At 32.0% G+C, this 13,369-nt stretch overlaps 1 protein-coding gene across 1 annotated transcript in view; it reads left to right on the top strand.

Moving 5' to 3' along the window:
- Positions 1 to 13,369, top strand: part of LOC119078905 (cadherin-related tumor suppressor) — a 194,804-nt gene that overhangs the window by 107,614 nt on the left and 73,821 nt on the right. The window lies entirely within an intron of this gene.

The following is a 13,369-nucleotide window of genomic DNA, read 5'->3' as shown; positions in this document are numbered from 1 at the left end:
GTTTCAACTTCAACGAACTCGTAAAATTAAAATTATTTTTTTTTTATCATCTTTCTTAGAACATTTTTTCTCATAATATTTGTTTTTCAAACCTGGCAAATGTTACCAAAGAATATGTATTTACCTTTCTTTATTTATTAAAAATATGGTGTATTGTTGTTACATACCCGAACATGTCACCGTTGAAAAAGAAAAAGTCTTTTGTTTGGAATGCGATTATTTTTTAAGTGCTTTTTGTTTATTAAAGCTAAAATCCATATGTGTTATATTTGCATTTATGAATTCAGAAAAGGTGAATGAATGGTTTACATTTTGTTCATATATAAATCAGTTGTACATTTTAAGTGTATGTGGACGCTGGTCATTCGACTATTTTCAGAATTTTATTGTTTAGAATGAAATACATTGTTTCAAAGAGTAAACGTGGAATTGTTAAAGGCGTTAAATGACATTTTCATTAGTTTTACAGTGTAAGTCGTTACTACACCTTCAAGACCATTGACTTAATTTTCCATTAAAAATCTATAAAGAAGTCACTTCATGTAGTATGTTTGTGGTGTTCATTACGGACAAATAAGTCCTGTAAGTCTTGTTAGATTATGGGTTTAAAACTATTTCACCGAATGTAAATACAGAAAATGAAATTAATTCAACAAAACATTGGACCATCCACAGGAAAATTTCCTATTAGAAATGATAAAAATGTATCGAGATGCAGGCCTTTTAAGGTTTTTTTTACTCGAGAACTTCTAAAATTTCAAGAATTAATTATTTGAAAATTCTCGGTCATTTAGAATTTCTAGAATTTGCAAAAATTTCAAAAATTTCGAGATTTTTCAAAAATCATTTTCACGAAAATAGGTCATGTCTAGTTGTAACTATCACATCTATCACTCATTTTGTTTTTAACACCGCCTAATGCTTGATGAAAAATCTATGACTTCATTTGTTTTGATATAGATTGATTTGCTATATAAGACAGCATTAGCGGACATCATCCCTCATTTTTGTCATTGCTGTCGACAAGACGTGTTCCAGTGCTCCTGCTCTTACTCGAAAAAAATGTATCTATTCCGTTAGCGAATTTTTGAGCTTTGTTTCAAAATATTCCATATAGTTTGTCATAGACTATGATTACCCTAGAACTTGTATGAGACAATGCGGGACTGATATGGGAAGAAGCGAAAGAAATATTTTTTGAATTTCTGACGTGTTGTAGTCGTACTGCGAAACTCTAAGCAAAATCTTAAATCAATTGATTTTACAGATCGACGTAAAAGAATTTGAATTTATTACCAAACCACTTTGCCCGATAAATAAAAAGTTATTTCGACCGAATTAATTTCATTGACGAATCATGGATTGATCGACATAACTAACGTTAGAACGGGCGATTGGATTCTGAAACAAATTTACCATCTAACCTAAACTAATATAACAACGGAAAGCAAAAGAACGATGAGAAAAAACAACCAACCAACCAACGAGGAAAATAAAGAGTTTCGCGTAACTTGGCAGCCTTCAATCTGTGTATGGAATTAATACCAAGAATTGAACAGAAACAAAACTGAAAAATGAAATAAGACTGAAAAAAAGAGAAGACAAAAATTGGTATATCTTAAAGTGATGTAGGTATTTATTTGTATATGCGGTGTATTACGTTGATGATGATGAGGATACTGATGATGATGAACATTTTTTTTTCTTCGTTCGTTCGCATAATTTTCATGTTTGTATGCACAGCAAAAAAACAGACAAAGTATTGCAGAAAAAAAAGGAGAACAAAATCGTTTTTGATATTCGACAGCAGAATATTTTTGTGCAGCATATGCTTCTTGAGTAGAAATTTATTTATTACTCTAAATTAGGGTTGCACGAACGTTATAATTATCTTTTATTGAATTACATACACTTGTAATATAAAACAATTTTAAAGACATTTAGGGAGTTTTTTTTAATTAATCATCGCTAACAATAACATTCTCAAAGTCGAGTTGGTTTTTTTTTGTGTAATTTGCAAATGCAATTTAACATCGTTTTGGCATTCACACTTACTACTTAGAATTTCAATTTCAAGAAACGAATTAACCTAATGCAGTGCATCATCATTTTTTTTTAAGAATGACTGTGTATAAGGTAGAGCTATTCTTAAAACATATTTTCTCTTCCAGTGCTCTTAACTGGTAAGGGGATCGTTACTAACCTTTTTACCCGATAATTTCCCAAATTTCCGAGGTTCCAGTCTCTTTTAACAGAGTGAAAACCGGAAAGTCTGCGACTTTCTATTCTATACGTTTTTATGCGGGAGCTATAGACTAGAGGCTGCTGTGGGGAAGTGCCAATCGTCATAATATTACGGATGTCAGCGTTCTAGACTGTTATGACAGATGTTTTGATATAGGGAATAGGGAAAATTTGATTTTCACAAAATAACTTGCAGCAAGTGTCAAACGATTAAGCAAAAATTTCCTCGTCATTTGACACTTGCCTCAAATTGAAAACAATTAAAATTTTCCCGTCATAACAATCTATTTTCTTGTGAACCAACTTCACTGTTATGACATTTCATGGATTTTGACCACAAAGAAGTTATTTCCAATGTAGATATAGTGTGGAGGTAATGTCATTCAGAAGCCATGGTTATTTTCACCAGAAAATAAGGAGCAAAGAATGAAGTACTGAAAAAAAAACCGTAGCGCCTCTACAGGATTCCGTTGTGAAACGAAAGATTTTTTTAAAACTGTTAAGAGTCAAATAATTTCAAAAATAAGCGGGAATCCACTTTTTGACAGCCTTGATATCAAGTATAATTTAGACACGAACAGATCATAAGCGTAAAAGTGCACTTCATGTTTTTTAATTGTATGTTTTACGTTGTCAACAATGCTTCAAACATTTTTATGGCATCCACACAGTAGGATCAATATCAATAAGCTTTAGAACAAGTTCTTTCATAGTTGGTTAAAACTCTTCTTATTTACAACATACAAACATATATCCACCATGACAAGATAACGTTATTTAAACTTCTTCTATGCCGAAGAGGTAACATCTGATTAATTATTACTTCGAATAAATTAATTACCATCGAATCATGAACAGCAGAAGAAGAAGAAGAAGTAAAAAAGTCTACGAAATGAATACGATAACCGATTTATCATGCGCATTTTGAAAAACGAAAACCCAAATGTTATGTGTTCATGTACAGTTACTACGAATTCTTTTTATAGAGTAACAAAACATCACCTCACTCCCGGCTTCTAATGTTATAATATATTTTCGAATAAAAACTTTTAATTCTTTAGATGATTGTTCAACTTTTTACTGGAAAGAAAAAAAAAATAAATTTTAATTTCCCGGACAAACGGTTATTTTATATCAAATTCAATGTTATATTTCGGAATGTCTATTTCGAATCATCGATCTAATTTTTTTTCTTGTTCGTCGATATCTTTCTTCGTTTTTTTTTTCATCTGTTCGATTCCGAAATTTTAACCTGTAAAAGATTCAAACAATCAATTTTAAACTGTAAAGCAGGTGTCAAAGTATTCGACACAACGATTAGTCTCAGATTCGGTTTTTTTTCCTTCATTATTATTATTATTTTGTTGTTATAAAGTTTTTCTTCAAAGCATTTAACGAACATTGAAATTATTTCTAATCGCTTGTTTCATTCTATATGTATAACAGACAATGTGCAGGGAATGGTTGTAATAGGAACCACTTAATGGGAAAATTGAAGTGTTAATTGGGAGCATAAAAGTTTTTTTCTCTTCACCGAATTACGCATGCATAACGTTTTGTTTTGGTGTTGGAACGTTTTTTTTTTCTTTCTTCTAACGATATGTTGAGCGGCATTTTTATATTATATTAATATTTAAAACTTAAATTTTAATAAAATCATTTTAGACGTCGCTTAATCTATTTATGGAATCTCTTGTTCATTTATTTAAATTCGGGTGATTAATTTGAATAAATCAGTCCGCTGCCTTTTATTTGAACATTATCGCATTATACGTTTGCAGCGCAATCGATTCGAAAATGTTTTCGGCAACTTATTCGCCGACATTACATTCTGAGCACACAATCGTCTGGTTTCTCAGAATTTATAAATAGCTATAACCATCGGTTATCGATAGCATCGACAAAAATGAGTAATGATCTCTGTTAACCACTTGGAAACGGCAAGCGTATCAAAAGTGAACTATTAAATCTACTACTTCCTTTTTGTGTAAAGTATATCTTACTTGATCTACAAACTCTATCACTTCAACATTTTTATCACGCATTTCTCTCTATATATATAAGATAACTCTAGCCTGAGTTCAGAGAGAGATATTCTTGTCATCTTTATCGATCTAACTAGTCTAATTGTTGCAAAAAAATATTTTCTTGGTAGATCAATACCACAGAAGTTTAAGGTTGGTTTGATTGTGAGTTAGTTACTGGATTGTTGGAGAAGTTGACAGTGATGAGGGAGGATTTAGATTTTTAGAGTTAAAAGAAACAGGTGTATAAGAGATTAGATGAAGGAGAGAGTCGATGAAGGAGAGAGGTGAATAAAAGCTCACTTATTAAAGAATAGACTTTTGAAACTATCTAAACCATGAGATCAGTTACTTCTTTTAACTAAAATATTTTCAACAAATCAATAGAAAATCTTCAACTTCATTTGCTTCACTGCACTGCACCGGAAACCGTTTATTTAATCAATCGAAAAAAAAAAGAAAAGTCACGTTTCCGCGTAGTTATTGACCACGGCTTCGGCTCGAATTAAAAAACTCCACACGAAAACTCGACTTTTATACTTTTCCCTCATTGTGTCGTTAATGTACCGCTTGCTATAGGACCAAATGCGGAAAAACTCACCGTTTACCTTTGTCGTCAGTGTCGATAACAGATCGATAAGCGAATTGACGCCAGTTTCTTCCCTACATGTTACATTTTTAACAAATGAGAGCTAAATTTATTGTAGCCATTCAGATAGGTCTGGTTAAACATACATCACACAACAATTTATTTCGTCCACTAAATGCATACTTGCTCAACGAGGAGGTCTAATAAGCTATCTTCGATTGAAAATGATGTGCAAAACACAGCCCTACATTGTTGTATAGTGCTCTGCCTCACACGGATTTATTATACCATGCCATTTATGGTGTTTGCACTTTCTCAATTCCACTTACTCATCTTCTAACGTTAATTCTTATTTCGACGGATCTGATTATGGTGCTCTCTCCTCTGCATCTTATAATGTTTACGTGTATCATCAATTCAATAAATTTTTTTCTGCTGGAAAAGTTTATGATTATTTCTAGTCAGGTAATAGGTAATAACGCAGAGGTATGTTTTATTGGAAAAAATCATTCACTGTCCATATCGAAACAAAACGTTATCAATATATTATTAATGACGCAGACGTACTGACCGGATAACATTGTGTGTGCATTTGTGCAAAGAGAACGGATGATTTTCATATATTATACGCGGCAAAATGGTTTTAACATCAGTAACGACGACTTTGAAGGTTTTTTTTAATGAAATAACACAGAAATTCTTTCAATAAATGGATAAACCAAAGTTTTTTTTCTTGCTTCTCTCTCGCAATCGAATAATTAATTCAAGACAGTTTTGCAAATGGATTGAACTGAATTCTTGGCTTTTATCCATCGCGTCGATATCATTTTTACCGCGAAATGCGAGGCGAAACGATACACTCATTTCTATGCGCAAATTTTAATTGATAATTGCGACAGCGCGACATATAAGTTTTTTTTTTCTTCTCCTTCGTCACCCACATTTATACTGACTGGTAACTTGAATGCATTATTTTGTGTAACACTTAAACCGTTTTGTTGTTAACGTTTCAAATTTATGGTTTTATGAATGATTTATGAAATTCAATGAAAATGTCCGCCAAGACGTGGCGTTTTTCTGATGTTAAGTAATAATCTTGGCGAGAATATTATATTATTTAAATGACTGGGCAATGTTTTATATGCAGATATATCGCTTAAATGGTCAGACAAGAGAGTTCGTTTTAGGTAGTTCGCATATAACGAAAAATAATATTACATTTCTTGCCAAAGCTTCAAGTAATATAAAAATTATTTAGCGGCCAATGGTCATAATGTAATTTATTCCCAGTAGTGAAAGTTTCAACATATTTATTGATTTGTTTCTGACACAAAACATAACTCTGTCGATTATCGGTTTTGTTAAATGATATACCTTCGAAGCATAACTCAGATAGATATTTCTTTTCGCATGTTAAAGCACATAAATGATTTAGGTTTCTCACAGCTGCAAAAATATAGTATTGCATGCATAGACAGCAATTTGAACATATCGTTCCGTGTCAGTATCATTTCAAATTTTTTTGATTGTAATTATTTTCGACGAATATTAAATTGGATTGTTGTGAAATGTACGGGCGACATGTAATTTTACGCGGCACAAGCCGTAGATTTTATTGCAAACGATTAATTCCGTGTAAATAGCCAATTTATTTGATGTCTTACTATAAAACTGAAAGCGATTACAACAAGCGATTCGATGGGAGTTTTTTATATTCCAAAATTCATTGAACAGAAAAGCCTTCTGATTTAACAAAAATTCCCTTACTAATGTTCGTTGTTTTTTTTTATTTACAGGTGAGCGTTTGAAATCCATCTTAAAGAAATCAAATAGACAGAAAGTAGTGTCATCATACGTAAGTTTTATTGATTTAGTAGCTAACAGATGACTAACAAACGACGGGAGATTTGCGATATAATCGTTAGATCTGCTACTTCTTTTTATTTTGTGATTGAAATCGAAGTTTTGTGTAGCAAAATCTTTTACTTCATTTGTTTTACAGTGTTTCTGGCAATGTTTTTTGCTATACAAGACAACATTAACGAGAACTTTTCGCTTAATTCTGTTGACAATGTTTATAACAGATGACAGTCTGCAGCTAGTATGTATATGACGAGAATTGTTTGTATGATTAGATCAAGAAGGCGAACTGAAAGAAACTAGAGAAATGGCAGTCATATTTTGTATCTCGGGCAGAAATGAAGAAAGTTGTTGGACAATACGTTCTGGACAACATCCCCAAGTGACTAGTTTCAGACGTAGTGAGTAGATTTCTCAACAATATCGGTTATGTCGGTTCGGATGAGCTTAAAACCAGATCATACAAACTAACATTGAGTTACAGCAGGGTGCATGTCTCAGCAAACAAAGGTTGAAACATTCACTACTAGTAAACATTGTCTTTGCCGTTAGTCGCAGGAATACTTGGCCGTAATTTTTTAACAAACTTGATATAGATTTTACTTAAGGCTCAGAACAGGTCAGGTCGACTGAAACTCAGATTCTCTGAATCTGATTAGAACTGAATCTGAATTGAACATTTTTACCTGGCCTGGATTTACCAGATATCTGAAAATCAGTAAATCAGTAAAATCAGGCATATCAGGCCAGACTTCGGGCATATCTGAGATTTTTTCACGTGTACCTGAAATCTGACTTGATATACTTGGACGCTGTTTTGCACTAACCGTACTTATTTCAAGTGAGCTTTAACTTATATTCCGAGTCTTTTACTTCAGTTCCCGCTTACTTGATGAATTCTAAAATGGCTTGTCCAAATCATATCAGTACTAACAGAAGAGAGATTTTATGTAGAATATGTTGAGTTTATCCAACAAAGTAAAAACAGGTGCAAATATATGCTCGAATGGTTGCGGTAGTGCGTAATTTTTAATTATGTTTTTGCATCAGTTGCAACAGCTGACAAGTAACTAAACCAAGATTTTTGTTGTCCTTCTGTTATATATACATAGTACCACAACGCTAAATGCCAAATGTGAACAAAGAATGCCTCTCATTATTCTGACGCACACACATAATCAGCATCCAATTCCATGACCACAGCATTGCATATATAACAATAATAAGATGAATAAAGTATCGAACAAAAGTGTGTAAGTTACAACACTCACAACAATTCAATTTTCTTTTATTAAATTGTCTCGACCGTTAATGTCGGAATCCGCCTAGTAAATTTTCATCGCAATTCACCAGTGTAACATTGCCAATTAATTGATTTTAATTATTTCCTACGATATGGAGATATAATTAAATTGTGTGTAATTTTCAATATTCGACATAATCATAACGTCGATTTATACATATTATATCGCTGGCTGTGTATATCATACATTGTAATGCCGGAGAGATGATACATGTACGTTATATATACGACGAATAACGCCGACGTTAACAATGTACACTCATTTTTTTCCCCTTTTTTGGATGCAACATAAGCATAATAATAATTGTAATGGCATGCGTTTTACGAGTCAGTAAAAGATGAGAACAACCATCCAATGGCTATGATGTGTTATAGTGAGTCCCGCCTTCTTCGACATCGTAACACCAGAAGTTCTTATAACTTATTTGTTCTTCTTATTACTATTATACATATTCTTATGCGGCGTATATTGCTTTTTAAATATTTTTCATAAAATAACATACCTGTACGAAAAACGCGTTCACATAAAAATTGTCTACCTACGGTTACGTACGTACATATAGAATTAAAATTTTCGTATATATGCGACTCATCGCTGTTCATTTTTCGCATACCTGCATGTCTTCCATACCGCTGTCTATATACATATATCTCGTATATGCGTTTGATGTAAAACCTAAAACGCTTTCCAAACGATATCTCATAAGTTCGATATTTTTTCTTCTGTTGTTCTGATGTTGTGTTGCGCATAGGATAAGATATATATATACGTACGTACACGATATGAGTACTTCTTGGTCGAATTTTTTTTTACTTTATCCTAAGAGATGCGCACTATAAAGAAACGTGCTGATGTTATAAGCATAACGTTTAGCATGTCCATGCAATTCATATTTTGTCATATCGAGTGATAATCAAAACAAAGATCGACAAAATTTTGATACAAGTTCCAGTGAGTTGAATGAGAACGATATACGAAAAAAGAATTCAGGCAAAAAAGCGACCAGAAAACGGAGAACTTTATATATAAGTATATCCATCCGTGTATATGTATCTCGTAACGGGAGTGTTTTATTCAGCCCGTTTTAATTTTTATTTCGTTCGTATGGTTGGTTTTTTTTTGCTGTTGTTGTTGTGTTCATGCGTCGTTTTTTTTAATTGTTTTATTTTGCTTTAACCTGTAATATTAGCGACAAACGCGTTACCATTTGTGATCAACGTGTAATTAAAACCCATTTATTGGAAATAATAAACTGCATTGCACATAATAATCAGTTTGGTGAATTATTTATTTGAAACTTTTGCGTTATATTTTAACTCATTTTATTGGTGGCATTTGGTTTTTGGCTTGGCACCAAATGTACAGGAACGAAGATGGCCATATTCGGTGAGAGTTTTGCCCGAACGGCTACTGTATGTACGCTTTTATAATTGACTCAATTTAATGCATAAATTAAGCGAATTTGAATTTCTTTCGCATTTTGAATTTTAATTCGAAATGTCCCTCAGGACAGCAATGGTATTGTTTCGGTCGGAATCATCATCGAGTGGTCAATTTGCATACATCAAAGTACACTTTTTAAGAGTTTTTTTTAATGATGCTGCAATATTGTTCCATTCCGTGTGATTGTATGAAGGCTGTCATCAGTATCGAGTCTATTACTTCAATTGATAAATAGTTTCTTACAAAATCTTTTACTTCATTTTTGTAACTTACTTTTCACTATATTAAACCACTTAAGCAAGGGATCATCACTTATTTTTTTAGTGCTGCCGATGACAGATGCTTAAAATTACTTACATTATCAATGAATACTATTGTTGACGTCAAATCTCAAAGTTCTATCACTCTCACAGAAAAATGAAATCGTTTTATATACGGAGTTCTGAGGCCATAAAAAGCGCATCGAACGAATTAAAAATTTTAATTTCAACTTCAATTTTGTAAACAAAATTTGAAATAATAGTGAATCGACTCATCTGATCGGTAAATTCGAAAAATATGCTCAAAAAATTGCATTTACCGACCAGAAGCACGTAAAATCTTTTACTTCATTTGTTTTGCCGTACATTTTGCTTTATAAGTTGTATAGATAATCATTGACCTTAAAAAGTTAAAACTCTCTTTTCTTTTGTTGGGGAAGAACAACTTATTCCTATGAGTCGCGTGAGTGAACTTCGGGTTCGCTTACCCAATAATATCAATAATTTAACTTGTCGCTCTGTGCAATTATTATATAGAACTCTACAGTGGAAACGCGTTAATGTTGAGTAGAAGAAAAAGAAAATTACAAACAAGATCCAATGCTAAAGGATCATCTAGCCATATTTTAATTGTCCATCGCATTCATCTATATATACCAGTATTGATGGTAAAATATCTCAATAGCCAGTAGCATAAATTCATGACACCTTACAGATGTAAAACGCATATCCACATTACCTATAATCTTACGTTTAATATTTCTTTAATCCTATTACGTTAAACATGTACTTCAATGTGCCATTATACTGTGCAAAATCCTTTTAAGATATTTATCGAACTGAAAATAGACTTTTTATATACATGCATCGTCATGTATCTGTGGAATGCATTTGCACTATTCACTTCACTTAACATGAAATGTTCAAGGGGAAGTGGTTTTGTCAACTGTAATTTTTCGTTACAAACAAAAAAGTAAAAAAAAATCTTTATCACTCCTGTAATTATGATGATCGTGTGAAAAATAGATTTGAAGTGATTAATGTTGAATGTATCATCCGAATCAACCCATCTATCTCATTAGGTGGCCGTCATTGATGACCTTTGCTAATTTTCCTTTGCTTGTCTCATAGTTATTCCGAAAGGTAAAAACCATCGTAAATATGAAAATTCACATGGACTTCTTTTTATACTTCAATCGGCTTGGGAATTGACTATCGCAACATAACTATATCCATTAATGTTAACCTATCTTTCCATAGTCAAAACAACAGAAAAAAAAACATTTTTTTTCTTCTTTTAGTTGAACTTTTATTTGTTTTAATATATTTATTGTTTTCCTGGTTCAAGTAATGCGCAATGCCGCGCATAGTAGTAGAGTTGCATATATTGCAAATAATGAATGCAAAATAGAGAATTGGATGTATGTATATAAAAGAGGCTGGAAACGAGAAAATGATTTTAATCTTTGCATTAAAAGCAATGTTGATGGTTAGGTTAGTTGTATTGATTTTATCATTTTTCGACATTGCTTCGGTACATTTATAGGATTAAAATAAAAAAAGGAGAAAAAAAAATTTAATCTGAAAAATAAACCAGCCACTCTCACATATAGAGATATAATTGTTTGGAAAAATATATAATTTTTTGGTTGCGTGTTGCCCCCTGCCGTTAGTTGCGCGGAATAATTCTATATAGATATATGATGGTATGGAGTGGATTTTAATATCGGATCCATCTAAAAAAAAAACGATCTTCATCGAATTTATACTTATATCTGTGTATACACACCAGCACAAACTGATACTTGGGTTTCGTCGGATATAATTCATAATATTATTTTGATAAATAAATAATAAAAAAAAAATTCTTTAATGGAACGAACAGATAATGTAGCGTAATTTATTTGCTCAAAAGCGATTATATTGCAGAAAATGTGTGCACCAAATTTATTGTAATCTGGCTGAGCAGTTAATCATAGAAGATATTGAATTTTTTTGCGCTCTTTCTCGCTGATTGTTCGTTGATCATATCGCGGATATTTATTAATTTATTAATTAAATTGGTTGTTGTTAGCCTAACCTTGAATTATAAAAGCTTCTCAGGGGAATTTATGGTGCCGCGGTTATAAAAAAAATCTTTTAAAATAATAATAAAAATATCGAATTAAAGATTTATTATTCGTAGGAGTCGTTATAGACTGAGAGCCAGTGTGCATGTGAGTCACTCAAAAGGTCACAGGTTCGGACTCTAGCGGATATATCATTCTTCAGCACAGACAATTCTAATTTTCGAAATTGCTTCTTGTCTGAGACTGCAAGGCTTTCATTAAAAATTTTATTCTTAAATTTCGTTAGTCACCAGATGGGATATTTTACGATATATGCATTAGGCGCAGGCTATTCTACTCTTAGCGCTCGAAACAAATGTTTTTAAAAGACAACACATAACGACAACGAGCGCCTTACTAACTCAGTCAGAAACAAAAATTGTGAACAAATCTGATAAATAGAATCATTAAAGCAAAGTTATCAACATCTTTGGTAAACTTAATAACATTAATTTGCACTTTGCACTAAAAAATCCTTTGTTTAGTCCTTCCAATCAAATAAAGTCCTTAAAAATCAAAGAAAATCCGTCAAGATTGAAGAATATCAAAATTAAATCCGAAAAAATCGTGTAAAAATGCTTGAAAATCCTTTGAAACCGACACAAATATTCCTTGATCAAAGAAAATCCTCATAAATTCCTTTGAGGATTATCTTTTAGAAAATTCGTTTACACTGGAAATACACGATTATTTGCCCTTTCTCTAAATTAAATAGAAAAAATTGTTCATCCAATGCGTATTAGTGATTAGTGGTAAATTTACATAAATTTACCAAAAATGTACCAAAATGAAATCGAAACATAATTTCTGTCAATTTTTGGTAAATTTTGGTAAATTTCAGTAGAGTTTGATAAACAGATTTACCAATAGTATGTCCTGTTCCATTGGCTTTGATTCCAGCAATCATTCCAATTCTGCATCGGAACATTCATTCTTTGAAATGGATATTGAGTAGGTCCTAGTAGTTCTTCTGAAACGTCTTCAATTGTCAACATCGTCCAACGATAAGTATTTCAATAGCTTTTCGTATCCGTTTAATAATTTGGAATAGGGTTCAAATCTTAGACTGGTGAGAGACTGATACGAACACAAGCTCTCAGTCTATTAGTCAAGTTTTGATATTGACTTCAGGAATTCTTTTTTATTTGCCTTAAAATGTGCATCCTCACTTGTTCAATTAATGAGTGGACCGGTTACCGGATTCATGACTCGTTACCGCAATACCGAAATAAGTTAATTTGCAAGTCTATAAAGTCATAAACTCCTTTTTATTATTATACTTATTATTAAAAGAAAAAAGGGTTTTTATATCCCCGAGTCAGATTGCAGAAACTACAACAACAAAAAAATGAGAAAAGAAATTCAAAAGTACACCAAAAGTGTTGTAAAAATGTCAGACCTTTAGTTAAAAGATTTACGATTCAATTTGCTGCAAGCAGTATATTGTGTGCGATAACCACGATTCCGGAATGATGTTTTTAAAATCTAATAAAATATAAATAAATAAATAAAATGAATGCACTAAAACTCACTGTTA

Source organism: Bradysia coprophila, unplaced genomic scaffold (genome assembly GCF_014529535.1).
Source record: "Bradysia coprophila strain Holo2 unplaced genomic scaffold, BU_Bcop_v1 contig_297, whole genome shotgun sequence".
Lineage (NCBI taxonomy): Eukaryota > Metazoa > Arthropoda > Insecta > Diptera > Sciaridae > Bradysia > Bradysia coprophila.
This window is presented reverse-complemented; position numbering and strand designations above follow the sequence as displayed.